The 27,069-nt window shown below is 38.7% G+C and overlaps 1 protein-coding gene across 7 annotated transcripts in view; it reads left to right on the top strand.

Annotated features, from left to right (window-relative positions):
* Positions 1-27,069, top strand: part of EVI5 (ecotropic viral integration site 5) — a 197,761-nt gene that overhangs the window by 27,398 nt on the left and 143,294 nt on the right. For 4 of the 7 annotated variants that reach the window (XM_081144979.1, XM_081144975.1, XM_081144982.1 and 1 more), the window contains exon 1: positions 2,111-2,700. The exons of 1 other annotated variant lie outside the window; for it this stretch is intronic. The gene's annotated coding sequence lies outside the window, so the exon portion shown is untranslated. Of the gene's footprint in view, positions 1-2,110; positions 2,701-27,069 lie in introns of those variants that run through there. 2 more of the 7 variants (XM_081144980.1, XM_081144977.1) reach the window with 1 other exon arrangement.

Here is a 27,069-nt window from a genome sequence, read left to right as displayed (position 1 = left end):
CTTAGCCAATATTCATACACAGAGAGTCCTCAACTGTGTGTTAGCTTATTTTTAAAATAATAAAGTTCATTTATTTTTACACAGTTTTTAGGTAAAATTTACATTAAATGAAAAGTGAACTGTACTTTTGTTTATTTTTGTTGAAATGAACTGTACATTTTTGACAAAGTGAATACACCTGTGTAATTCACACCCCATCAAGATATAGACCGTTTTTATCACCCAGAAAGTTCTCTCGTCCTTCCCCATCAGTTCCCTGCCAGAGGCGACCAGTTATGATTTTTTCACCACAGATTAGTTTTTGCCTTTTCTAGAATTTCAAACAAGTAGAATCATACAGTGTGCACTCTTTGTGTCATTTATTTACTTTTGAATAGGTAATATATTCAATGGTTTGAAACTGAAAAGGTACAAAAGGGCAGGCAGTCAAGTCTCCTTCCCAACCTTGTCCTCTAGTTACCCAATCTTCCTTCTCTGAAGCAACCAATGTTATTAGTTTCATGTGGGTCCATTCCATGGCTATCACATTCAGGGGTTTATACAAGGTGCTTTGAAAACTCAGGTTTAAAGTTTACCCAAAGAATCTGTGTCAGCCCAGCTAAAACAATGTAAAGTCATGTTTAAAGTAGCTAGAGTTCTTCTTAGACTCTGATTTCAAATGTCAAATTGTGACATTTTGCCCTTCTCTGACATAGGTAACCTTTAAGCCACATCTTGTTCAAGTTCTAGCATTCTACAAGTCTCATTCATTGATGAAACAAATATGTATTGATCAACTATGGAAATACAACCATGAACCAAAGAAAACCAAGCTCCTGGCCTAATGGAGGTAGTAGTGCAGTGGGGGAAACAAAAATAATCATACAATTACAGTTTCAGTGCAGTGTATTAGGAAGTTACCAAGGAAGGGAGGTCTGAAGATGCTTCTCAGAGTTAGAGATTAGAGCTGAGATTAGAAGAATGAGGGTTGAAGAGCCTCCCAGGCACAGAGCAAAGCACATGCAAAAGCTGTGTGGAGAGAGGAAGTTTTGAGGGATTGCAAGAGCCCAGTGTGGCTGGAAAGAGGCAGCAGGATGGAATGTGGTCTGAGCAGTGAGAAGCATTGGAAAGGCACCAGACTATCAGGACTTGCTTGGTTAGTTAAGGGTTTTCGTCTCAGAGAATGGGAAATTATTGAAGTGGTTTATGCCGGGAAGTGACAGGGTCACATAGCCTCACATAGCCTATGTGAAGAAAAGATTAAAGAGGGGCAAGGAGCATGTGGATAAACCAATTAGACGACTAGGTTAGTATGCCCCACGCCCTCAAAGGTAGCTTAAACTAGGATGGTGATGGGAAAGACAGAAGAGGAAAAATGAAAGGAAAAATTGGTAGGTAAAATCAACAGGATTTGCCAATAGATGAAAAATAGGAGGAAAGGGTAGATTATCAAGATGTCTCAGCTTTCTTATACAGGATGGATTCAATTGCAATGAAATTGTTAATTGAAATTAACTTCAAATAATGACATGGCTTAAAGTTATGTAAAAATTTGCCTCATAAAATGTCAAAGTTTGAAAGTTTTTGGCTGGAGGCTCCACTTCCTATATTTTGCTATTTTCTAATCTTGTTAAAAACGTAGAGTTTTTCTTTATCTGAAATGTTTATCACAGTGGAACCCTTCTGGAGATTATAAATTTAAATTAGAAAATAACCAGGGCTATCTAATTTCTAGGCAAATAATATTGACTTTTTTGTGCTGATAATTACTATCATTTTGTCACTTCTAAATGTATAATGAAAGTAATTTATATTGCATTTATTGTTTTTCCTGAGATTAGAGAGGAATTAGTAGGTTGTTTCTGTTCCAAACTAAGTACTTTCCTTCTAAGAATTTCTTCGTTGATTTTGGACGGCGGCCCGGCTGGACCTCACTTGTTTGTGCCCAGGCTCTGCCCCCTGCCGGACTCCGCAGAAACCCAGTGTGCCGAGAGGACTGATGATAGAGTGATCTGCAACTACAAGTGCCATTTGCAAATTGATGACTGTTTTTGAGAGAGACCTAGGTCACCTCCCGGGGAGCCCCGGCAGCCTTTGGAAGCCTGCGCGTCTGCGCCGGGTGCCGCGGCCCGGGGGGCGGGCGCGTGGACGGGGCGGCGGCGCTGCAGTGCGAGGCCCGCAGCCCGAAGCGCAGGGTCGCTCCGGGCCCCCTTGCGGCTCTCGCGTGCGAGGGGCGGTCTCAGGGACGGAGGAAGTCAGCAATTTGTAGGGACAAGGGCTGGTGCTTTGAAAAAGGCGGAGGAGGGAGCGGGATTTCCCCGCCCCCCCTCCCCATGGTCCAATCGCTTCGGCTTCTCCTTTTCTTGGCCCGCCCGGCCCCTAACCTGCTCGAACCCATTACGCGGTAGAGGCGGCCCGGTCCCTTTAAGGCCCTGCCGCGCCTGCGCTTTGGGCTTTCCTGACGCGGCCGCGCCGGACCCCGGAGGAACCCGCGGCGGGCAGGCTCGGGGTCGCGTAGTGGCTGAGACAGCGGCGGCGCCTGGGGGGTGCGTGAGGGTCGGAGGCTATCCTGAGCTCCTGCGTGCGCTTGGCGCTCGAGAGAGGGCGGGGAGGGCGGCCCGCGGAGCCGGGAGCGGGGCCGAGGCTCTGAGACGCGGCGGCGCGGCTGCCGGCTGGATGGGAAGTTAATGTTTACCGCGGAGTCCACTCAACGTTTCCAAGGTGAGGGGCGCTGCGCCAGGCCGGGCGGGCCGCGAGCCCAGGTTCTGCGGGGCGCACGGCGGGGCCGAGTCGCGCAGTGGGGGCCGCGGCCAAACTTGCGGCGCGAGCGGGGCGGGCGCGTCCGGCACCGCTGGGGCCTAAGTTCCCTTGGCCGCTGCGGCCCGGGACCTGCCTCCCTTGGGAGCTGAGGAAGAAACTCGCCAGCGGGTCTTCCAGCGGCGTCCCAGGGAGGTGGAGGGATGGGGCAGCTTCGGGGGCGCTTCCTCGTAAATTCTGTGGGGGATCCTGCTCCCTCACCCCCGCCCTCGAGGCCAGAAGTCCATTCCCTCAGGGCGACCTGACGCGGCGAGACCGCGCGCGCCCCTAGCAAAGTTAGTGTCTGCTTTGGCCTCCGGGATTCTGCGAAAGGCCATGTGTCCGGGCAGGTGATGGGCAAGCCAGGTGTGCTAGGTGACTTCGAGGGACGCACTTGGGGAGCGGTTGTAGGCATCACTGAATCACCTTATGACTAGCGGGGCAAGCCTCAGCCTAACCGCAGAATTTCCGGTAGGTTGGATTGTGGTGTTGGTGTTCGCTTCGAGTTGCTGTGATTTCTTTGTGTCTTTCTGTCTTTTGGTTGTCTTAGATCTAACTCAGTTGACATCCTTTCACCGAAGAGTTAACCAAAACTTTTGGAGTCGTTTCTTCACTTTGCTCCCATCCATTGCTTTTAGAGGTGATTTCGCAAAACAGCATTTTCTTGCACAGATAGCTTCTCTTTGCGTTACAGTGTAGACTAATAAACTCCTTTCTTTGCTGAGAAGAAATAAATCTAGTGCTTCATGAAGATCAAGAAAAATTATCTGTTGGTAGTTTTTAACCCTTGTTCCGGGCTGATATGCTAGTACCTGTTTTTGTTTTTTAATTTTATCAGCAAACTTTCTGCAGTTTACAAGAAGCTCCTTTTCTATCCTGCAATACAGTACTAGTCTTAGGTCTCTGAGAACTTTGTGTCAGAGAAATCTTAAGAAACTTATTGAAGTATGATATACAGAAAAAAATGCACAATCCTAAGTGTGCAGGCAAAAAATTTTTCCCATGTGTATCATCACAGATCAAGAAACAGAACATTACTTTGTTGGGGTTTTGTGAGGGATGTGAGTAAAACTTTAGTATTAGGTACTGTTGAACATTTCACCAAAGTGGTTGTACCAACTAGCAGGGATAATATTTCAGTTAGCCCACATCCTTGCTGATGCTTGTCACTTTTTAAAACTTCTGTTGTTCTGGTAGAGTTATAGTAATATACCAGTGTGGTTTTATTTTGCATTTAAAAAAATATATATCTTTATTGATTTCAGAGAGAGGAAGGGAGAGGGAGAGAGAGAGGTAGAAACATCAATGATGTGAGAGTCATTGATCAACTGCAGCCCGCAACCCGGGCATGTGCCCTGACTGGGAATCGAACCCTGATCTCCTGGATCCTAGGTCGATGCTCAACCGCTGAGCCACGCCTGGCTGGGCTATTGTGCATTTTCTTGATGATTGTGGTTGAGTGTGTGTGTGTGTGTATGTGTGTGTATCTCCCATGATTCTTTTCTGGGATATATATAAAGTGTATCTTTTCCACTCTGTGTCTTGCCTGCTCACTCTTAATGACCTTTTTTGATGAATGTAAATCCTCAATTTTAATGAATATGCTTTATCTTTTCCTTTATGATTACTACTTTTTGTGCCCTATTTAAGAAATCTATGCCTAGCCTAAGAATATGAAGATATTTTCCTGTTACCTTATAGGAGTTTTATTTTGTTTCACTTTTCACATTTAAAGTGTATAATTTATAGTTAATTGCAGATGGGTTGTAGGGGTCCAGGTTCACTTTTACCATATGGGTATCTATTTGACCCAGCACCATTTATTGAAAGTACCATCCTTGCCCCTCTGCAGTGTGTGGCACTTTTTCATGATCTGCTTGTTCATTTCTACACATTTTGGAAATCAACGTTGAATCTATATATCAGTTTGGAAAGAATTGAGAACTATATTGAGTTTTCCAATTTATGAAAATGGTATATTCCTCAATTTCTGTAGGTCTTTTAAAAATTTTCTCGGTAGTGTTTTACAGTTTTCTGTGTAAAAGTCTTGCACATCTTTCGATATTCTTGATATTCTTAGGTATTTGATAATTTTTGATGCTATTATAAATCATATTTAAAACATTTGTGGCTGGTATACAGAAATAAAACTGATTTTTTGGTGATGGGGGAAAAACCTGATTTTTTTCTCCAGAGGGGGGGCCTCTGGAGAAACAGTCATTAATCTTCATGTAGGACCTAGTCCAAATACACCTTGTATGTTCTAGTTTTCCAAGGTTTTCTCCCCTCCCTCCCTCCCTCCCTCCCTCCCTCCCTCCCTCCCTCCCTCCCTCCCTCCCTCCCTCATGGTATTTCCAGCGCCGAGGACCAATTAGAGATTTACAGCGTGTCTATTATATTGACAGTCGCTGTATTAGGCTCTGGGGATACAATGCTGATTTAGATGTGGCGTCTGCCCTTAAGGAATTTAGAGTCTGGGAGGGGTTGTAGATATTCAAGAAAAGATCTTTGTGCTCCACTAGGAAAAATGCTGTGATGAAAACTGGCTTGGCTGCATGCACAGGAGGCATTTAAATCAAACTGGAGGGAGGTAATATATCTGGCTTTCAGTGTCCTGGGAGCCAGGCAAAGGAAGTGGTCTGTGGGTGGGGGCTACTATTCACTGTACATACAATAGTCCCCCCCCCCCCCTTTAGCCACAGGGATACCTTCCAAGACCTCCCAGTGGATGCCTGAAACCATGGATAGTTCTGAATCCCATAGAGTATATGCTGTGTTTTTTCCTACACATACATACCTTTTCACTTAAAGGAAGCACTTTATGGCTTCTCATTGTTATACCCTAATTGCCAACATCAGTACTCTTGCATTTTGGGGCCATTATTAAATAAAATAATGGTTACTTGAACACAAGCACTATGATACCTCCACAGTTGATCTGATAACTGAGATGGCTACTAAGTAACGGTCTGGCTGTGTATTCAGTATGAATATGTTGGACAAAGGGATGATTCATGTCTTCAGAGAGATAGAGTGGACAGAGTGGGGTGGTGTAAAATTTCATCACACTACTCAGAGTGGTGTGCAGTTTAAAACTTAGGAATTGTTTATTTCTGGAATTTTCCATTTAATATTTTTTGTACAGTGGTGGATTGCAGGTAACTGAAACTGTGGAAGTGGATAAGGGGAGACTACTGTACTTCTGCTTAATCCCTTGGCTTTTACCCTTGAGCATCACTTCAGTCTTCCTGAGTCTGGAGTCTCTGTGTTTCCAGAAATTAAATTTGTGAGAAGATGTGAATGGTGGAGAAGGGAAACTGGAGGGTCTGTGTAGACTTTGTAGACTTTAAACCACTGACCTGCTCTTCAGCACCATACCTCTCCCCCACTGACTGTATAACTGGAGACTCCCAAGTGCTGAGCTTTACTGGGGTTCTGTTAGCGAGGCAAATCACTTATTGACCATATTTCCTTCTGCAGATCTGTAAGTTTATCTTCCCTTCCTCTACTTAGTTACATATTCCTCCATTTCTCTTCTTGTTTCATTGATGCCATATCTTCTCTTACCTGTCTGAGAATGTTAAAGGTAGTTTCTTTAAGCTTTCTTTTCCTTGCAGTTACTTTTTTCCCCTCCCTATATGGTATAGTTTCAACAGTAGAACATCCTCCACAGAGGCGTTTCTTCTTATGAAGAAACAATAAAGCAATAACAGTGGTGACTAAAAGCTGATTGTAAGCCCTGAGCTTATAGGTAGGGCTTACAGACTTAGAGATGTACTCTAATAATCTAGAGTCTAAAACAATGGTTTTGAACTTTGGCTGCACATTAGAATCACATGGTGAGTTTAAAAACACACACATATGCATACATACACATGCTACTGCTAGACCAAATACATTAGAATCTCTGGGAGGTAGGACCCAGATAGCAGTAATATAAATTAAAAAAAAGGTGTAATTGCATACAGTAAAATATACAGATTTTAAGTGTATAGTTTGATTACAAAAAGCATTATAAAAACGCTTGAAAATTCCTTCATATTTCTTTCTTTTGTATTCCCCACTCCCTGCCCAGAGGCAACTGCTGTATTCTGATTTCTGTAGCTGTAGATTAGCTTCCATATTTTCATAGATTAGCATCCATATTTTCTAAAACTGCCCAGGTGATTCCATTGTGTGGCTAAGATTGAAACCATTGGTTGGGTGGACTGTTTGAGGCTATCTCCAGTGTCTCTGTCTTTCCTTTTGTCTTGGTTGCATTTCCCAGAGCATATCTTCCAGTTTTCTGTTTGAAGGGCAGATTTCTGGTTGCTAGTGATCTGGGAACTCAGGAAGAGAGGGCTGGGTAATGAGTCATAGAGCATTTAGCATATGGGATCACATAATTTGCTTCTTTTTGTTAGGATACCTATGTGTGTTCCATCATGTACGGTTTACCCTCTTGAGAGAATAAATCTCCTGTCAGCTGATGCACTGAAGGTGGGCCAGGCAGCAACTTGGAGGAAGAATGGGGTGTAGGTTTCTAAAATGTTTAAAAAGCCTTTACCTGGTCCTTTTGTACTTTAGTCTCCCCTCCCCCTCTTTTTTCTGGTAGTTCCTCAGCCTTTTGAGGATTCTGTAGTGTAAACTGGGTTTGTTCTTAGTTGTTAGCACTGGTGACTTATTTGGCTGTCTTTGACTACCACTCATCCATCTTCCTTCCAACTTCCAAAATTGTGTTGCTGTTGTCTCTTTTTCCATTCTTTCTGACCTTATGGTTTGTGTTCTAAAAACAGAACAAAAGAACAACAAAATTTTTTTCTTTCTTTTTTTTTTTTTTTTTTTTTTAATATATCTTTATTGATTTCAGAGAGAGGAAGGGAGAGGGAGAGGGAGAGATAGAAACATCAATGATGAGAGAGTCATTGATCGCCTGCAGCCCACAACCCGGGCATGTGCCCTGACCGGTAATCGAACCCTGATCACCTGGATCATAGGTCGATGCTCAACCGCTGAGCCACTCCCGGCCGGGCAACAAATTGTTTTTCTTTATCCTTGTTTTAGTAGAGTTTGGGGAGGGAGCAAGATTAGATGTGTGAATCAATCTGCTATCTTAACATGGAAGTCCATCATCTGCTTTCCATTATTCAAAAATGTGTTGCCATTTGTCCTCCACTGTTGTCTCCTCCTCATGGGGTTATAGGTTTTAAACTTTTTACTGTTATGTAAATAGAGTGTCAGGAGAGAGAACACCTAAATATTGGATCAAACTCATTTCTCTAGAAGTCCCAAAATTCTTTTGAGAAGTAGTACTCATTGGCCCACAATCTTAAGATCTCAGGATTAGAAATTATTTTAAAGATAAGGCAGCCTATTGAGTTATTTGATAATTTTTCTGTAGTGGGAAACTCATGGTAAAGAGATGAGTGACTATAGAAGCTGTTTGGGCTGTGGATCTCTGCAAAATCCATATGTGTGTTAAACATTTAATGTTGAATGACTAAGTAATAGATCTTGCATATTTGTAACATGTAAAAATTATATTTAAAAAATCATGTGCTTTTTGTCAATCAGTAATTCTTTAATCCAGCTGTGGTCATGGGAGAAGGTAATACTCAGAATTTTTTTTTTATTTTGAAAAAATATTCTTCACCAACAAAAATGGAAAACTATTGCTAAAGATAAAGTTGTAGAGACCTTAGAATTAACATACATTGATAAATTAATTAGAGCCACCCATTAAAGCCTCTGTTTTAAGCTCCTCTAATAGCTTTGTTATTCTTTTCACTCTTTTTTAAAAACACTTACTAAGGCAGTAGGTTTCCAAATACTCTTTGAGACAGAGTTTTTACCATGAAGTTCATGATGAAATGAAAATATTATTCTCAATATAATTTGTTTTTTCTTAGGCTAACTTTATAAAATTTAATGTTTTCACCTTTAAATTATATCCATTCTTTTCTGTGTTAAAATTACCTTTTTTATATGAAATTTGTGATGCTAGATGTTGGGTGGGCTTTTTTGTTTGTTTTTTGTAATGTCTTTATTTGGTAAAATAGAGAGCTGTCAGACCTGTGTTGCTCTTCAAATTAATTTTTGACAAGTTTATAAAATACAAGCTTATCACTGCACACTATTCCCACTAGCCTTTTTGCTCCTCCACAAATTAATTATTTTACTTTTATGTTTGCATATAAAATTCAAGATATCAATCAAAGATAACATTGGTAGTTATTACTATCTATCTTGCTGGTATGATAGTCCTTCCTCATTGGAAACATGTGGGTTAATTAATTTGTGTTTTGTGAATAGAAGCTGTTGTCTGTAGCCCCATATGTTTGGTCAGAAAAGGTCATCCCATTTCTCATTATTGCAGGTTGCCTGGTGTGTTTATTTGTTGACATTTCCAGCTGTGTATGCACTTCAAAAGAGCTCTCCCTGCTTGTGCTGTCTGCAGTTTATCCTTTAAGTGGCCAAAGACAATGTGGATTTAGTGCTTGTTAATTGTACTTTGTACTGATCCAACCCTCACAGTTACACTCTGAAAAGTGTTTTCTAAAGCTAGTTAAACTGGCTATTAACTGAGTCTTCATTGTTGGTTTTGTTATTGAGTGTCTTTTGAGTTCATGATTAGGGCTCTCTCTTTAAGGAACTGCTAACTCCTATGTTCCAGGAAGGGACCTCAATGAGAAATAGGAAAACTGGCTTTATTATGGACTATTGCTCTTAAAAAAATTTATTTTATAGGAAAGTGTAACACTGATATAGAAGTGAAGATGGGGATATTGTCCTATTTTTTGCTACACCAAAAATGAATCTAGCATTTTCATAAATTATGTTAGTAAGTTTGTTAGAGCAGTGTTAACAGATACTGGATGAAAGTGTAGCTTTAATGAACAATTGTATAATATATAATAAACAATTGTATAATATGATATTTTAATTAGATACATGAACAAGGTTATACAGGTTGTCAAGCATGATGGTACGTTTACATTTAACATACAGGATCAGAAAAATGAGTCAGTCAATCTAGAAATTTAATGAAGTTATAAACATTGTCCATAGTCATTAAGAACCATTGAAGAACATATTTAGCATATCCTATATGTCATGAATAATGATAGGTATTGGGAAGATAATAGTGATCTACTCTACATAGACAAAATCTTTGCTCTCAAAATTTACAAACCAGGGGAAGACACAGCTGATAGATTCTTGTTCGTGAGTGAGATATATTTTTTTAAAGGGGTAATTTAGTGATTAATTTGTCTTAAAACTTGAGACTTTTTTTAACTACTAAGGAATAATGCCGAGTGAAGTAAAAGTTTTAAGTTAAAACAATTTTGAGGTAAAATTTACATATAGAAATTGCACAGAACTTAAATATACAATTGATTGAGTTTTGTGCATGTATACGCCTGTGTGAATCTCTTTCTCCCTCATGGTTCCTTTAGTCAGTCCCTTTTGTCCTGATATCTTTTACCACATTAGGTTTTTTTTGTACTTGAACTTAATAAAGGGAATAATACAGAGTGTATTCTTTTCTGTCTGGCTTTTGTTCAACATGTTTTTGAAATTCATCCATATTGTTGCTCTTATCAGTAGTTCTTTTAAATTGGTGTGTAGTAATGCATTGTGTAACTATAACACAGTTTGTTTATTCATTCTCTCATTTGTCTATTATGAATAAAGCTGTTATGAACACTTGGCTACTAATCTTTTTATAGACATACATTTTCATTTCTTTTGGATAAATAACTAGGGGCAGAATTACTGAGTCATAGGGCAGATGTATGTTTAACTTTAGAAGACATCACAAAACAGTTTTCCCAAGTGGTTATACCATTTTACATTCCAGTCAGCAATCTATGATAGATCTATTGAATGGTAAATCAGAATTGAATTTCAGAGAGATGATTCTGGTACAGTGGATACAAGACTTGAAATGGGAAAAACACACAATAAAGGAATGTGGTTGAAAATCGATGTATTCCTGTTCTAAGGAATTGTTAGGGAGGGAGAGAATTTTATGGATTCCAGAGCTATGATATGTGGGGTGAGGATAAGGGAGGTGTCAGTTGACCTTCATGTTTCTGCCATGAACTGCTGGATACTGGTGTGTTGATCATTAATAGAGAGAATACAGTGGAGGAGTAGATTTTGGAGGGAAAGGGGGTAATAATTCTGTTTCGTTTATAAACAGTAATAGGGATAGAAGGAAGTAGATGAGATAACTCTGGAAGTGTATGTAGTGAGGAGAGAGCCCAGGATGGAATTGGAACTTTGGGGGCCATTGACATTTAAGAAATGAGCTGATGAAGGGTAGTCTGCAAAGGAACAAAACAAGTAGTAGCCACTACAGAAGGAAAACCAGGAAAGTGATTTAACAGAAGCTGAAGGAATAGAACTTTGAAGAAGGAGGGAGGGTCTTGAATGTTGTTAATGTGACTAAACAATATGTACAGCCTTTTTGGAGGTTAATTTTTTTTTTTTTTTTTTAAATATGTCTTTATTGATTTAAGGGAGAGGAAAGGAGAGGGAGAGAGAGAGAGAAACATCAATGATGAGAGAGTCATTGATTGAGCCCGCAACCCGGGCATGTTCCCTGACCGGGAATCGAACCCCGATCACCTGGATCCTAGGTCGACGCTCAACCGCTGAGCCATGCCCAGCCGGGCTGGAGGTTAATTTTTAAAAAATATCTGTTAAAATTTAAAATATGTTATTTGACTCAATAGTTGTACTTTGTGAAATAATTTCTAGAAAAACACACAAATGTGGAAAGATGTGTTTAGAGGTTTTCATGGCACCGAGTATATAACAGTAAAAAATTGGAAACAACCCAAGTATCCATTGGTATAGGATTGTCTAAATAAAATATGATGCACTCATATGATAGAATGCTATGCAGCTAATGGAATATGGTATGCACACACATGCAGTATTATTTTCCTATTGCTGCTGTAACAAATTAGCCAAAGTTAGCAGCTTAAAACAGATGTTTTCACTGGGCTAGAGTAAAGGTATTGGCAGGACTGGTTCCTAGGATAGAATATGTTTCCTTGCCTTTTCCAGTTGATAGAGTTGCATTCCTTGTATTCCTTGCATTGCATTCCTTTGCCCCTTCCTCCATTTTTTTTTTTAATTTTTAAATTTTATTTTTGTTTAAAATATTACAGATGTCCCTTTTTCTCTCCAGTGACCCGTTCCACCCCGTCCCATCCCCCTCCCCAGTCCCTCTCCCCATCATTGTCTGTGTCCTTGGGTTATGCATATATGCATATAAATTCTTTGGTTACTCTCTCCCCCTCTACCCACCTGCCCTCCTCCATCCCTCTGACATTCGTCAGTCTCATCTGTGCTTCCATGTCATTGAATCTATTCTGTTCATCAGTTTATTAAGTTCTTTAGATTCCACGTATAAGCGAGATCATGTGATGTTTGTATTTCTCTGCCTGGCTTTTTTCACTTAGCATAATTTTCTCCAGGTCCATCCATACTGTCCCAAAGGGTACAGGGTCCTTCTTCTTTATAGCTGCGTAGTATTCCATAGTGTAAATGTCCCACAGCTTTTTTTATCCACTCATCTACTGATGGGCACTTGGGCTGTTTCCAGATCTTAGCTATTGTAAACTGTGCTGCTATGAACATCGGGGTACATACATTCTTTCTGATTAATGTTTCAGGATTCTTAGGATACATTCCTAGAAGTGGGATCACTGGGTCAGAATGCACCTCCGTTTTTAATTTTTTGAGGAACCTCCATACTCTTTTCCATAGTGGTTGCACCAGTCTGCATTCCCACCAGCAGTGTACCAGGGTTCCCCTTTCTCCACACCCTGGCCAACACTTGTCCTTTGTTGATTTGTTGATGGCAGCCATTCTTACAGGTGTGAAGTGATACCTCATTGTGGTTTTAATTTGCATCTCTCTGATAATTACCTTTCCTCCATCTTTAAGGCCAACTGCATAGCATCTTTGTATGGACCCAACCCAGATAACCTCCTCATCACAAGATCCTTAACTTAATTATACCTGCGAAATTCCTTTTGTCATTGAAGGTAACATTCACAGGTTCCAAGTGTTTTGATGAGTTCTTTTAGGAGGCCATTAATTAAGCTATCACATAATACTAATAAAGGACACAGATCAAGGTACATTAAGTAAAAAAAAAACTAAGAAATATGCATATATGATCTAATTTTTGTTAAATTAAAAAAATACATATACCTATGTGTTATATGTATAGAAAAGAAATCTTGATGAATATATATACTGCGCTAACACTGGCTGTCTTTGAGAGTGGGATTACACAGTACTTAAACTTTCCATTTTTTTTCTGTGATATTTCAGTTCTTAATTAAAATGTATTTTCTAATCAGAAAAATAAAAATAAGTAAAAGGAGACTGTTGTACTGGGTTACATGTTGCAGAGAGATCAAATAAAGACTGTATGGTATTTACTGGCTTTAGCAACAAAGCGAGTCTTGGTGAGCAACTTTGTTAAGTGTGTTTTCAGTAAAATGGTATGGTAGAAGCCAGATTGCAGTGAAAAAGTGGGAGGTGAGGAAGGGAAGAGTAAAAGCTAAACATCTTTCCAGGTGCTTAGCTATGGAGGTGGCAGGATGCTGTGAGACCCTGGGTACTTAGGGGTATGTAAGATCCAGTGAGATTTTTAAATATGGTAGAGCAGCATGTTTAAGAATTGAGAGCAGAAACTGAGAAGAGGAGAGAGATCACCTGAGTTCCAAGTGTAATTCAAAGAGCTTGAGACCTGGGTTTTTTCTGGCTCTAGACAGAAGACCTGTGTGTCTGTGGTAGGTGAGAACTAAACATATGGATATGGGTAGTAGTTCAGCTTATAACATTTACATTTTCTTTAATATTATTAGATTTAAAAAAAAAAAAGCCCGGCCGGGCGTCGCTCAGCCGTTGAGCATCGACCTAGGATCCAGGTGATCGGGGTACAATTCCCGGTCAGGCACATGCCCTGGTTGTGGGCTCAATCAATGACTCTCACATCATTGATGTTTCTATCTCTCCTTCTCCCTCTCCTTTCCTCTCTCTGAAATCAATAACTATATATTTAAAAAATAAAAAAAATAAAAAAATTAAAAACCTCTTGCAATCCTAAATGCTTTTTTGTCATCTTCTGAAAGTCAGAAATTATTGTGTAAATTTACTAGTGCTAATATACTGTTATTGTGTTGGTTTATCCCAGAAACTTCTGATTGTTTCTGTAGCCTAGTGTATGAGGTTCAGGGAATAAGACTTTCGTTTTCTACTGCAACATTTTGGGGATTTTTTTTCTTTTATCATTGAAATTTCATTTAAAAAAATCTGCTTATATAAGTTTGTATCTTTTTTTTTTTTTTTTTTACTCTATCCTGTTAAACAGGAAAACAAATGAGATCCCATTTACTCCAGCCTTTTTTCAAGTTTCTGACAAGGGAATCAAGGTTTAAAGAATTTAAATAACTTGTGAAGGCCCTATACATCTTAGTAGAATGAGGTACTTTTACCTTGCTGAGATGCTGAGTAACTTTTTAAAAAATTATTTCATTGATAACTGTATTTGCCAGGATTTCCTGATTTTTCATATCTATCCTTCTACCCAGTTTTTATTAACATATATTTTCCTCCTCATAATTTCATCATTCTTCCTTTGGTGTCCTTAAAGTAATTAAAATGACTAGCATTAAAATGGAATTTTTAGGCCTTTGTCACGATTTGTGCAGTATGTACCCATTTGGAGAATTATGTTGAAGATCCTTATTGCCATTTTAGGGTTTTCCAAAACAGTGGTAATTCATTTTTATTTCACATTGTGTATGGAGTAAAAGTCCTTAATGCTTCTTTACACAATGCTTGATATATTGTGTATACTTAATAAAGAATTCATGTAATATGTGATATGTTTTCAAAGGTGCTTGTTCTGAAGTTGTGCTTTATTCAGACTAAATTGAGACATAAGGAAACAGGTATTTTAGTACTCTTGCTGTGCCAGGAAAAAATTGCGTGTATGGATATGCCTTTTTGTTTTTTTAAAAACAATTTTTTGTTTGTAACAATGGAAGGTTGAGGTCAGGGACTAGGCTTATTAGCTCCTTACCCATGATCTTGTGCAGCCCAAATGATTAAACGTTGGTTATCTAGTGCTCTTATTCGGTGTATTTTAGATAGCATTCATTTTCTCTTCCCAGTTTTAGTACAGAAGTATTTGTGGGGAAATTACATCAATAATTTGGTAATACAATAAAATATTTCACATAATAGTTACCTCTTCTATGAAGGAAAACAACCTTAGTTTGTGTTGAGAATCTAGTAAAATTCTGTATTGCAAATAATTTAATTATGATAATAATTGATGGCCAGAAAAAAAAAGTGGCATGGTGTAGTAGAGAGAATAAGCATTTTGCTTTGTGATTTAGCCTGTTTGGGTCTGTTCTTTTATTAGAAAAATGTATATTTTCATATTTACTGTATAAAGTTGGTTATGGGTAATGGAAATAATGTAAAGTACCTAGAACAGTGCCTGGCATATAATTTTTGTGCTTGATATAAATAGCAGCTATTACGATTTTGTGATTGTATTATTAAAGGAAGACTAAAAAATGCAGAGAAGGGCAAATGGAAGAGAATATATAAGAAAGATCTATCTGATAGCAGTATTGGTTTCAGGTTTTTATTCAGTTTTTTTGTTTGTTTTTTTAAACATATCTTTATTGATTTCAGAGAGAGGAAAGGAGGGGGAGAGAGAGAGATAGAAACATCAATGATGAGTCATTGATCGGCTGCCTAGCCCGCAACCCAGGCATGTGCCCTGACCGGGAATCGAACCCCGATCTCCTGGATCCTAGGTTGATCCTCAACCGCTGAGCCACGCCTGGCCGGGCTTTATTCAGTTTCGAATGACTGGAATGGCTAAGAGGATTACCAAAACTACCTATAAGACAATTTTCCCATATGAGGAATTATATTGTCTACCTCATAAAGTTGTTTGATGTACTGTATGTGCTTAAAAATACTAATTATTTTTTGGATGGTTTAAATTTGCCTACTAGCAGGAAAGATTGTATATTTGTATAATTTTTAAAATAGATTGTGTTTACTGAATGAAGTATATATAGCATTAAATTAAGCGTCATTTTTTTTAGCATGAATAAAAATTCAGATCATAGTTTATGGTAATTTTTTTTATTTGATCAAGGTGGTTTAACGGGTCACTAATTCTTCTTAAAAAATAAGTGTAACTCAGCAATGAATGTACCGAATATGTTAATATGAAAAATCTTTCAATACTGGGTAGTAGATGAAATGGCCAATTAAAATATTTTATTAAATTTTTTAATAAAATTGAACCTTTATAGCCTGTAAAGAGGTTTCAAAGGCTAAATGAATGCTAATTCCTCAAGGTAATTGCATGCTATATCTAGCATAGTTTTGGATATCTTAAATATTTAAAATGTTAAAAGTAGTTAGTACCTCATTCATATGAAATGGTTCAATCAGATAGAATATAAATATCAGCAATACCCAGATGTTTTGAATGGGTTGGAAAAGTGTGTGTGTGTGTTAACTTTGTAAGTAGCTTAAGGTATTTCTGAGCTGTGGCAGTCTAGTAGAATTAAGGGAATTTAGTTAGCTAGAGAGCAAGGCGTGTGATACCCTTCAGTGGTACCCTTTAGTAAAGTTCTTTAACAGTGAATATAAATACAGATTTGCACCTTATACCATAAACTCATACTATTGGAGCATTAAATATGAAAATTAGCAACAAAACTGATACTTTATATTTAGAAGATTTTTTTAAAAAGCCTTGTAAATAAGTTAGATTAGTTGGAGTTAGCCTTGGTAAAATTCCATTTACTTCCAATGTAGGCATGTGGTGGCCATTGGTTGCTTTTCTCTGTTCATTTTCTTTTATTTTTTCTCTTTTTTAGTATTTATTCAGCTTTTATTATGTGCTAGATACTGCTCTAAGCACTTTACATCACTTAAATTTTATCCTCTGAACAATTACATGAGGTAATTATTTATTTTAATTCTTCAAAATATTACAGATGTTCCCTTTTCTCCCCCATTGACCTCTTCCACCCTGCACCCACCCCCCCTTATTTTTCATCCCCCCCCCCTTTTTTTAAAGAATCTAATTCCTATAGTTTACAAAGTGGGAAGATTTCTTTTTCTGCAAAATGTTAAAGTCAGGAAAAATGTGAAATGTTTCTCTAGATCTGTTATACAGATCAGTTTACATTTAATATAAAAAATTATAAGGTGTTTTTGAGACTTTTTTATACTAGTATTATACATGGATTAAAAAAAGATTAAGTACAGTCTATAATTGGCTATTTTCAAAGGTGGTAGGAATTTTTATGTGGTATGTTGACAGTTTTATTTTGAAATTAATTTCCATCTCAATATTTTAGTTAATTGAATTTCTTAAATAGGTAATCAGCCCAGCCGGGCGTGGCTCAGCGGTTGAGCGTTGACCTAGGATCCAGGCGATTGGGGTTCGATTCCCGGTCAGGGCACATGCCGGGGTTGTGGGCTCGATCAATGACTCATCATTGATGTTTCTATCTCTCTCTCTCCCTCTCCCTTCCTCTCTCTGAAATCAATAAAGATATATTTAAAAAAAAAAAGGTAATCAGATTGGTTTGGGGCAGGCCCTGTCGGTCTGTCAGATACAATCTTCAGGGTCATGACATATTCTGATGTTCTTGCTGTGTTTTTACTTTTATGTTCTACAGTTAGTTTTAGTTCCCCTTCCTACCAGTGATTTATACTTGTTAGGATGTTTTTGTTTTAGGGCTGAATGTTTAATATCCTGGTGCCATCATTTATTAGCTAATGGATCTTCGGCAAGTTGTTTAACCTGCATAAACTTCAGTAAAATCTCAGGGTTATTGTGAGGATTAAATAAGATAATGAATGTGCCTGCATAGTAAAGCATACAGTAGATAATGGTTGTAGTTGCAGCAATAGTATATCATTGTATACAACTTTTGCTCTTTTGAAATTTAGCTTCAGAGGTGTGAAGGATCAGAGAGCTATGGATATATGCTGTATGCTTACAGAAAATAAATTAACTCAAGAGAAATTTGTCATATGGACATCTAGAGGAAGGAGACTTGTCAGCAATGTTTCCCTAATTTCCTGTTTTTTTCCCTTTCACTGTAATTCCTGTTCTATTTTTTTATTTCTGTTGAAGCCAGTGCTCTTTAGCTTCCCTTCTGTCATCTCTGACAGCTGTTAACTTTAGTGAAAGACAGTTTGTAATTCTTCTTTGTGGATATTTACGGGCTATGTGTTCATGTTCTTTTACTTATTGCTATTTATTGATAAAACTCAAAACATGCAGGACATTGCTATTTATATAATAAGGTTGTTTATACCCATGCTTACAGAGTTGGAACAATATTTTCTTATAACCTGCTTAAAAGATTGAAGATAGATACTGCATTTGCGCCAACCTTAAATCATACTGGAACAAGGTTGAGTATACATTTTTTTTTTTTTTTTTGCTTTCCACATGTTTATTCAGTTGTATATTGTTTTTTTATGGGCTCAGAATTTCTAACACCTTGAAGAATGAAGAGAAGTAATGGTGTGTACAGGTTACAAGTTAATGATGTACAGGTTACAAGTTTATGTTTACATTGATATATAGGTCATTTTGAAATTTGAGCGAACTATTTATTTAAATATTTCTTTATTGATTTCAGACAGGGGGAGGGAGAGGAAAAAAGAGATAGAAACATCAATGATGAGAATCATCTATCGGCTGCCTCCTGCACAACCCCTACTGGAAATTGAGCCCGAAACCCCGGGCATGTGCTCTGACTGGGAATCAAACCGTGACCTCCAGGTTCATGGGTCGACACTTAACCAGTGAGCCACACCTGCTGGGCTGAGCAAACATTTTAGAATGTAATTCTAAGTTTGATCATTGCTGTTTATTTTGGAATCAAAATAAGAAAAGACCTGTTTGGATTCACTTGGCATTATTACATACACTTAGATCCCACTAAACAAAGTATGGTGCTGCAAGTTGGTGAGCTCTAGCATTTGTACTCCTGTGTAAGCAGTTAGGGTTGTAGTTTAAATAATGATCCCCAAAATACAATTTTCTGTCATTCACTTACCTGCCAATTTCCTCCTACATTTATGAGTTCCTATAAACTTACTGTGAAACTTGAAACGTTTGTAATAGCTTATTTCAGACTGAGTGTAAATAATTTACACAATATTGTTATTGGTGAAAAGCGTGGGTGGTCTTTTTCTGTTGCTAGTGGAAGTGGGGTACTACTGGAATAAGCAATTCCCCAGACCCCCATGGGAGGGTGAGATATGGTAGAAAGCTTTATTTCCATGGAATTACATCCCTTCAGTAAAGCTAGAAGCAGAGTCAGAGTCCAGAGCTTCCTTTCCATGTTGGAGCTGGGTCCAGTTCAGTAGCAGGCTAGCTGCAGTCCATTGCATGTGGGGTCTGCATGGTCGTGGGCCATGTGAGCGAATGCAAGGGAGCTCCACAAGCCTAGAGTCACACAAGTCCCAAGAGTCCCAAGAGCAGCAAGAGCCCAAGAGAGTGAATTCTTTTGTTCAGGGGATTAAATATCCCAAATTTTGAGCCATTACTGTGGCCACGCCCATTCTGGCCAATGACCTTAGTTCTAAGATATGACTGACAGCAAACACCTTCTCTGTGTCACCCCAGCTTTACTGGGCATGCATCTGTCTCCCCTTTGTTGGACCCCTGAGGAGTGTAAAGTTGTAGCTTCCTAATGGAGCTGCCCAAATGACATGCCTATAATGGTTGGCCTTCTGTTTACTCCTTTCCTGTTATTAATAACTAGAGTGTCCTCTTCTCCACTCGGTACTGGGGGTGGGATCCTTATGATATCTAGAGAAAAATTATTTTCTAAGACTCGCATGGGAGAATGAGTGATTTTTATTTGCATGGAATTAAATCTCTGCGTTTCTAAAGTTGCATTTCCCTTAGTCCAGTTATAGAAGTGTAGCTGGAAATTCAGTAAAGCTAGAAGCAAAGCCAGTGTCTAGAGTTTCCTTTCCATGTTGGAGCTGGGCCTAGTACAGCATCAGAATAGCTGCAGTCCATTAGTCCTTTGTGTGTGTGGTCCAAATGGCTGTGGGCCATTTGGGCGGCTGCAAAAGAACATGCTCCAGGCAAAAAGAGTCCCAAGTCAGGAAAGCACAAGAGGATATAATAGCCCAAGAGCCCAATGGAGTGAACTCCTTTGTTCAGGGGATTAAATATCCCAGTTTTGCATACTTGCAGTGGCCACTCCCGTTCTGACCAGTGACCTTTGTTCTCAGGTGTGACTGACAGCAAACACCTTCCCTGTGTCATCCCAACTTTATTGGGCATGCATCTTCTCCCCTTTGTTGGGCTCCTGAGGAGCATAAAGCTGTAGGTTCCTGGCAGAGCTGCCCAAATGACATGCCTATAATGGCTGGCCTTCCCTTTGCTCCTTTCCTGTTATTAATAATTAGGTTAATTACAGTGGTATCAATATGATGTAGGTGGAAGAGCTTAGAATTAAATATCTAAATCTACAGAATTATCCATCTACTTATTCTTTCAGCCAACTTTTTCCAGTATATGCCAGGTACTGTGCTAGGCGTTATGGAGGGCAAAGTAGTACCTTAATTTTGGTCAGAACAGAAAAACAAGCTGCTTTCAGACTAAAACTCTGTTCCCTTCTCAGGAGTGCTCCTCACCTGCAATCCTGACCTCAATAATGATCTCTTAGTATCTTGCATCAGCATTGTGTTGCTTTCTCCCTTTTATTTCCTTATTGTTCGTTTTTCAGATTAGAACATATATATCCTGTCATGACTAAGGACTCTACAGAAAATTATTTACTCTCACTTATGCAATGATACATATTTGCTCAAGAAAAACTGGAAAAATTCAAATATAAATAATACTAAAACCATAAAGTTAATGTCTTATATTCTATTCAGTTCTGTTGTAGTAATTACTGTTGGCAGCTTCTGTTGGTGTTTTCCTTTATGGTCTGTCTGCTGGCTTTCCAGCAGAGCAAACTATTCAAAGCCTGCTTGGCACTTGTATGCCAGTGTTCATAGCAGCATTATGCACAGCAGCGAAAAGTTTGGAAAGAACCCAAATGTCCATCAATGTACAAAAGGGTAACCTACAGATGAGTGAACATATATAATCTTCCACATTAAATATAGCAAGGTTTTCATGAGCTCAGAGTTTCTAGCACCTTGAAAAATGAGAGAAATATTTATAATGGATTATTTTTCAGCCATAAGAAGGATCAAAGTTCTGATACATGTTATATCATGGATGAACCTTGAAAACATGCTGAATGAAATAAGTCAGCTACAAAAGGACATATTGTATGTATTATTCTACTTATATATACCTAGGATAGGTAAATTCATAGAGTCAGAAAGTAGGTTAGAGATTACCTGAGGCTGGGGAGAAGGAAGAATGGATACTGAGTTTCTGCTTTGGGTAATGGAAATTTTGGAAATAGTTGCAATGGTTGTACAACATTGTGAATGTAGTTAATTTGGTTACAAAGGCAAAATTTACATTTAATATGTATATTTTACCACAATTAGGAAACAGAGTCTGTTTGGAACTCTTAAGGGCTGTGGCTCGTTCACAGTTTTACTTCTAAGTAAGGCCGAGACTTCTTGTTCATGCTTCATTCATGTTTCCCTCATTTATGCCCCATCATTTTTGAGAAAAAGACTAACACTGATTGGTGAGTTTATGGATAATTAATTTTTCTTCATTTTCTTTTATTTTTTTTGCCATAAATATGGGTCACTTATAATGGAAAAAATCCATAAATGAGAATTCTCTTAAAAGCAAAATCAAATCAGAATATATTTTTCTTCTTGGGCCAACTATCTGGTATTCTTTTCTTTCTCTTACCCTTTTCCCCTTCTTGATCATCTTTCACCTTTTGGGGGTATAGTTATCTCATTCCTTAATTATGTACATTTTATGTAACCAAATTGGAGATGATTAGAAAGACAAAACCATCCCCAGTTCACTACTCTCACAACCTTGACTTTAATTTTGATGTATTTTCTCCTCCTCCTCCTCCCCCCTCCCTTTTTCTCCCCCTCCCTCCTTTTCTCCCCCTTCCTCCCCCTTCCTCCTCCCCCTCCCTCCTTTCTCCTCCCTCCTCCCTCCTCCCTCCTCCTTCCTCCTTCCTAATCCTTCCTTTTCCTCCTTCCTCCTCTCCCCCCATTTCAGAGAGAGGAAAGGAGAGGGAGAGAGTGAGAGAAGCATCAATGATGAGAATCATTGATCGGCTGCCTCCTGCAAGCCCCCTACCGGGGATCCAGCCCACAGCCTGGGCAAGTGCCCTGACTGGGAATCGAACTGCTATCTCCAAGATCGTGGGTTGATACTCAGCCACTGAGCCAGGCCAGCCAAACTGATGTATTTTCTTCTGTTCTCTTCTTTGCTTCTATCTTTGTTCTAATGAGAAAGTGTGTGTGTGTGTGTGTGCGCGCGCTTGGTTTTTTCACTTTTTAGTGAAAATTAACATTCTCCTTGTGGTCTGCCTTATTGTCTTTCTAACCATCTTTTTAAAACAGTTAAAACTTCCAGTTTCCAGTCCGCCATGGGAATTGCCACCCTGTCCTAACAACAAGTAAAAAGCTGAATAAACTGAAAAATCAACCATTTTTCTTAACTTCATCAGAGAAGTGAGGTCACAGAACAATCCACTGCCCCCAAAATTGAAGAGAGATATGGAGAATCATAAGAGAAACTCAAAAGTTGAAACCTCTGTGGGAACCAGTGCTAGGAGGGGGGAACCTGAACTGTAACTTAAGAATTGCTGGAGGCTCAGTGTGGACAAGTCTGAGAAAGAAACCTCCAGGGGGACTCAGTCACTGGAGGCCCCAACACTTCTGTGAATTGGAACTCTGGGAATTCGACCAGGTCTCATAGTGAATATTGGAGAAAAATCCCTTCACATTTCCTTCTGGGAGAAGGGAAAAGGAACTATTTTGAAATATTCCAGAACATTCTGTTCTTAACAAGGCCTGCCCTTAGGAGAAACTATTTAACTAGGGCCTGACCAGCTCTGATAATAGGTTTTATCAGAACCTAACTGACCTGGGGAAGGAAAATAACCAATCCTAGCCCACTCTTGTCATCCTGTCCCACAGAAGGGAGTGAGGTTAGAGTTGGGGGTGGGGGTGGGGAAGGACTGAGAAATATATGTGACGTTCACAATTCAGAGATACAAGCTCAGTAAAAGAGGAAGGTGGACTCGTAGGTCTATAAAATGCTTCCCTTACCCCCACACCTTCCCACCACATTATTAAAGGTCTATTTACAGCAGTTCCTTTTACTGAGTACATCATATCCAGCAAATAAAAACAATACAGTTTGCAGTGTCAAATAAGGAAGAACTAAAGCTACAAAGTAAAACCAAAGTTTATTTGGGGGTCTTAAAGGATTCGAATCTGGGAGATACAGATTCAGGGAAGACATGAAATGTGCTCCAGGAAAGACAGAGTCAGAGATTTTATAGGCAAAAGCCACAATTAGTAACAAAAGAAGCTTTTGCTATTGGGTGTCTAACATGATGTGATGACTAGTTCAAAAAGGATTGGCAGGCCTGGGTGGTGAGTCTCTAAGGCAAGCATCGGCATGGAAAGAGACTCAAAATTTCAGGTTGTGCTTCTACAGCAAGCAGGAAGTCCAAAAGTTCAGACTTCATCTGGGTGATCCTGTTCACATTTCCCCATTTTGATCAAGATCTTTATTTAGAAAGCATTGATAATCAACCATTTTGGTATAGCACCGTTAGGAATATTTGCTCATGTCCCAAGTGAGGCAGTTGAGAAGTCATTGGTGTAGAAGTCACAGGGGAAGTGGCCACATTTGAGCAACAAAGAGACCCCAAGCAAGTGAGTCTCAGGCATGGTCTTCACCCGTAATTGTCTTCAACCAGGACCTCAGTCAAAGTGAATTAATTACTTTTCAAGGGGGAAAGCTTGATTAATCACCTCTAGTCTTTGAACAACCATTATCTGTGTTTTGACAGTGGAGTCAGGATATTTGGTTATATAGCATATCAATAATTTGACAATGAGAAATATTGAACACATCAGAACAATGATAATTATAAGTTTGTAAACCAGATCTTAAAAATGTCCCCGAGTATGGCTGGTAGCCAGTTGAAAAATGTTGGAGAATTTAATTTTCAACCAGTTAGGGGTGCCAGTGGTGACTTTTGAGTGCCCTTTAAGGGACTTTGTGAGGTTAAGATGTTTGGTTGTTTCTAATAATACCAGGGAAGAGATATTTATCTAGGTATAGCAGGAGATTTTGGCTATAGCACAGATGCCACTTGTGCTACAGGTAAATAGACAAGAGCAATACACTTATCAAGTACTACACAGGCTAAGGAATCCAAAGATTTTTGCTGAACTCTAATAGCCCATGTGGTGGGTAGAGCAGTTCTGTTAACTGTTAAAAGTTGTGCAGCATAACTTCATAGTCCTCTGTCAATATGCTAAACCAAGTACTCCAAATCCTAATAAGGCAATTATGTTGATTGCCAGAATAACTAGCTGGGAGGTTACATCCTTTGAGTATCTGAAGCTATTATTTTCAGATTCAGAGGAGTCTTAATCTGGATAATCTTCTATTAGACAAAGGGAGAAAGGGCTACTTCTTTTTTGTCTGTGTAGGAGTGTCTGGCATTAGCTTTAGTATGGTAAAGGGAGTGGCTGTTTGTCTTAGGATGCATTGTCCACGCATCCTCCAAGAGTCTAAGCATTTATAGGCCCGGGGGTGGGGTGTTATAGCCACAAACAAAAATATATCCAGAGGATGCACGTAAAAGTCTGGATAGATTCTAGAAACTAAAAGAGCTGTTACTGGGTAGCCTTGTGATAACATTGAACCAATTATCAGTGTGTGGTCTGATCCAGGGTTCCTGGGAAAAGGTTTGGTAGTTAGAAGAGTAGAAATACCAAAAAGATAGAGTGCATGATTTCTGTGAGTCTGGCAAAAGGCTGTATGATATCGAGGTTCTGTCTTGTTATTATAAATAGTTTGTAGGAAAACTCAGGATTTAGTATCAGAAAAGGGTGTTATATTCAAAAGGCAGGTATATATATTTGTCTATTGCTTAAGCTTTGATTTTTTTGGTTATAGGCTCTAGAGGTACAACATTTGTCTCCGTGTAGCCTGCCAGCATAGATTGGGGGTATAAGGAAAAAGTGAAGTTGAACTGGTTCTAGAGAATAGTTGAACTTAGGAGATCACATTTATGGCAGGTCTTCTGTTTTCAACAGTAAGCTTAGGTACAGATGAAAAGTTTGTTATAGGGAATACGATGGGATCATTGTTGTCGGAAAAAAGTAGTAGTGAGTGATGGTAAATCTAACAGTCAGATAGGTTTCCAGAGCTTGCTAAGGACTGAGAAGGTTGAACATAAATATTTTCTATCCCCAAATACCAAAGATATTGAAAATAAAGGAAGAAGAAATCACATGATTAAAACAAAATCTTTGCTTTCCCTTTACAGTCTCTTATTAAGAGCGTACCAATGGTACAGGAAAACTTTGTCCTTTTACCAGAGAGAGAACACCAAATTCTAATTCTGTATCAGTGTACTTTTGATATTAAAAGAAAGAACTTAAAGAAATCCATTCCAACCTTAGCTTGATCATACATAAAATTTCCTTTTCAAGATTCCTTTTCTATAAATTTTCTACAACTTCCTTTTTATACATTCAGATTTTACCATTTCCCTCTTTTCTATTCTGAAACTATCAGCGCCCCTTTAGGACCAAATTACTTCCTTTTCCTTCAACAAAATGCATGTTCATACCTAATATCTTCTCTTACAGAACACACACATCTTACTTTCCATATACAGTCATTTTCAATCACCAAATATCCTCCTCTTTATTTTCATCAGTTTCCCAGAGATTCCACCTCTTAGTGCTCTAATCAGAATTTGTGACAAGTGCCTGCACCTTAATCTGCCCAGTCTTGTGCCCTCCTAGCTTTGCAGAATGGCACACTAAGGCTTCCAACTTATTGTCCTGCTTTCCCACCTTGTCTGCTAGCCCCAAAGCTGGCAGAGTAGTGGACAGCCACGTCCTTTCCTAACCTCAACTCTTCTTTAATGTTTGCTTTTAACTTAGCAAACTTAAGGATTCCAGTAACCAAAGGATTTTGGGTAACTACTGAAAAGTTCATGTGGACACTTAATCCCATTCTTTCTAGTTAAACTATTTGTTTTTAACAATGAATGTTTTTAACAATCTCCTGAAGATTTCATGAGACTTTAAGGCAGTTAACCATCATCTTAAGTTATTTTTCTTGCTGACAAATTTTGTAACAGAGATAAAATGAGTTTATTAGATTAATAGAGCCAGGTAGAATGAAAGTTGTATGTTTGTATTATTTTTCACCGTTGATAACTTCTGCTCAATTTTGCTGTGAACCTAAAACTGTTCTAAAAAATAAAGTCTATTTAACACAAACCCATGACAATAACAAACATTACACAAGTAGAGGATACTTAAACATTTTAAAGTAAGGAAGTCTCTAAAGTAGAAAATGGAATTTTTTCCCCTCTGCCTTTATTTACCTGGCTAAATTATCAGTATCTTGAGGTACTTGAATAGTTTGATATATAGCCTGTCAAAAAATGAAAATAGTGCTGGCTGGTGTGGCTCAGTTGATTGGGCGTCATCCTGTCCACCAAAAGGTTGCTAGTTCGATTTCCAGAGGACATGCCAGGGTTGCTGGCTGGATCACCGGTAGGGGGCGTGCAGGAGGCAGCCGATTGATGTTACTCTCTCACATTGATGTTTCTCTTTCTCCCTCTTCCTAAAAATCAATAAAAATATATTTTTTAAAAATGAAAATGTACTGCACATCCTATTCTACACTAATAACTTTTATTGTATTGGGGAATTACATTCTTTTTATTTTTCCAGCTTTATTGAGATACTATTGACATACAGCATATATAAGTTATTTACTTTTTAATTGAATTTATTGGGGTAACATTGGTTAATACAGTTACATAGGTTTCAGGTGTACAGTTCTATATTTCATCATCTGTATATTGTATTGTGTGTTTACCACCCCAAGTCATGTCTCCTTCCATCATCATTTATCCCCCTTTTACCCTCTTCAACCTTCCCTCACCCACCCTTCACACTGACAGTCACCATACTGATGTCGGTGTCCATTAGTCTTTTCTTTGCTTAATTCCTTCACCCATTTTACCCAGCCCCAACCCCCCTCCCCTC

This window comes from Miniopterus schreibersii, assembly GCF_964146895.1.
Source record: "Miniopterus schreibersii genome assembly, chromosome: 8".
NCBI lineage: Eukaryota > Metazoa > Chordata > Mammalia > Chiroptera > Miniopteridae > Miniopterus > Miniopterus schreibersii.
This window is presented reverse-complemented; position numbering and strand designations above follow the sequence as displayed.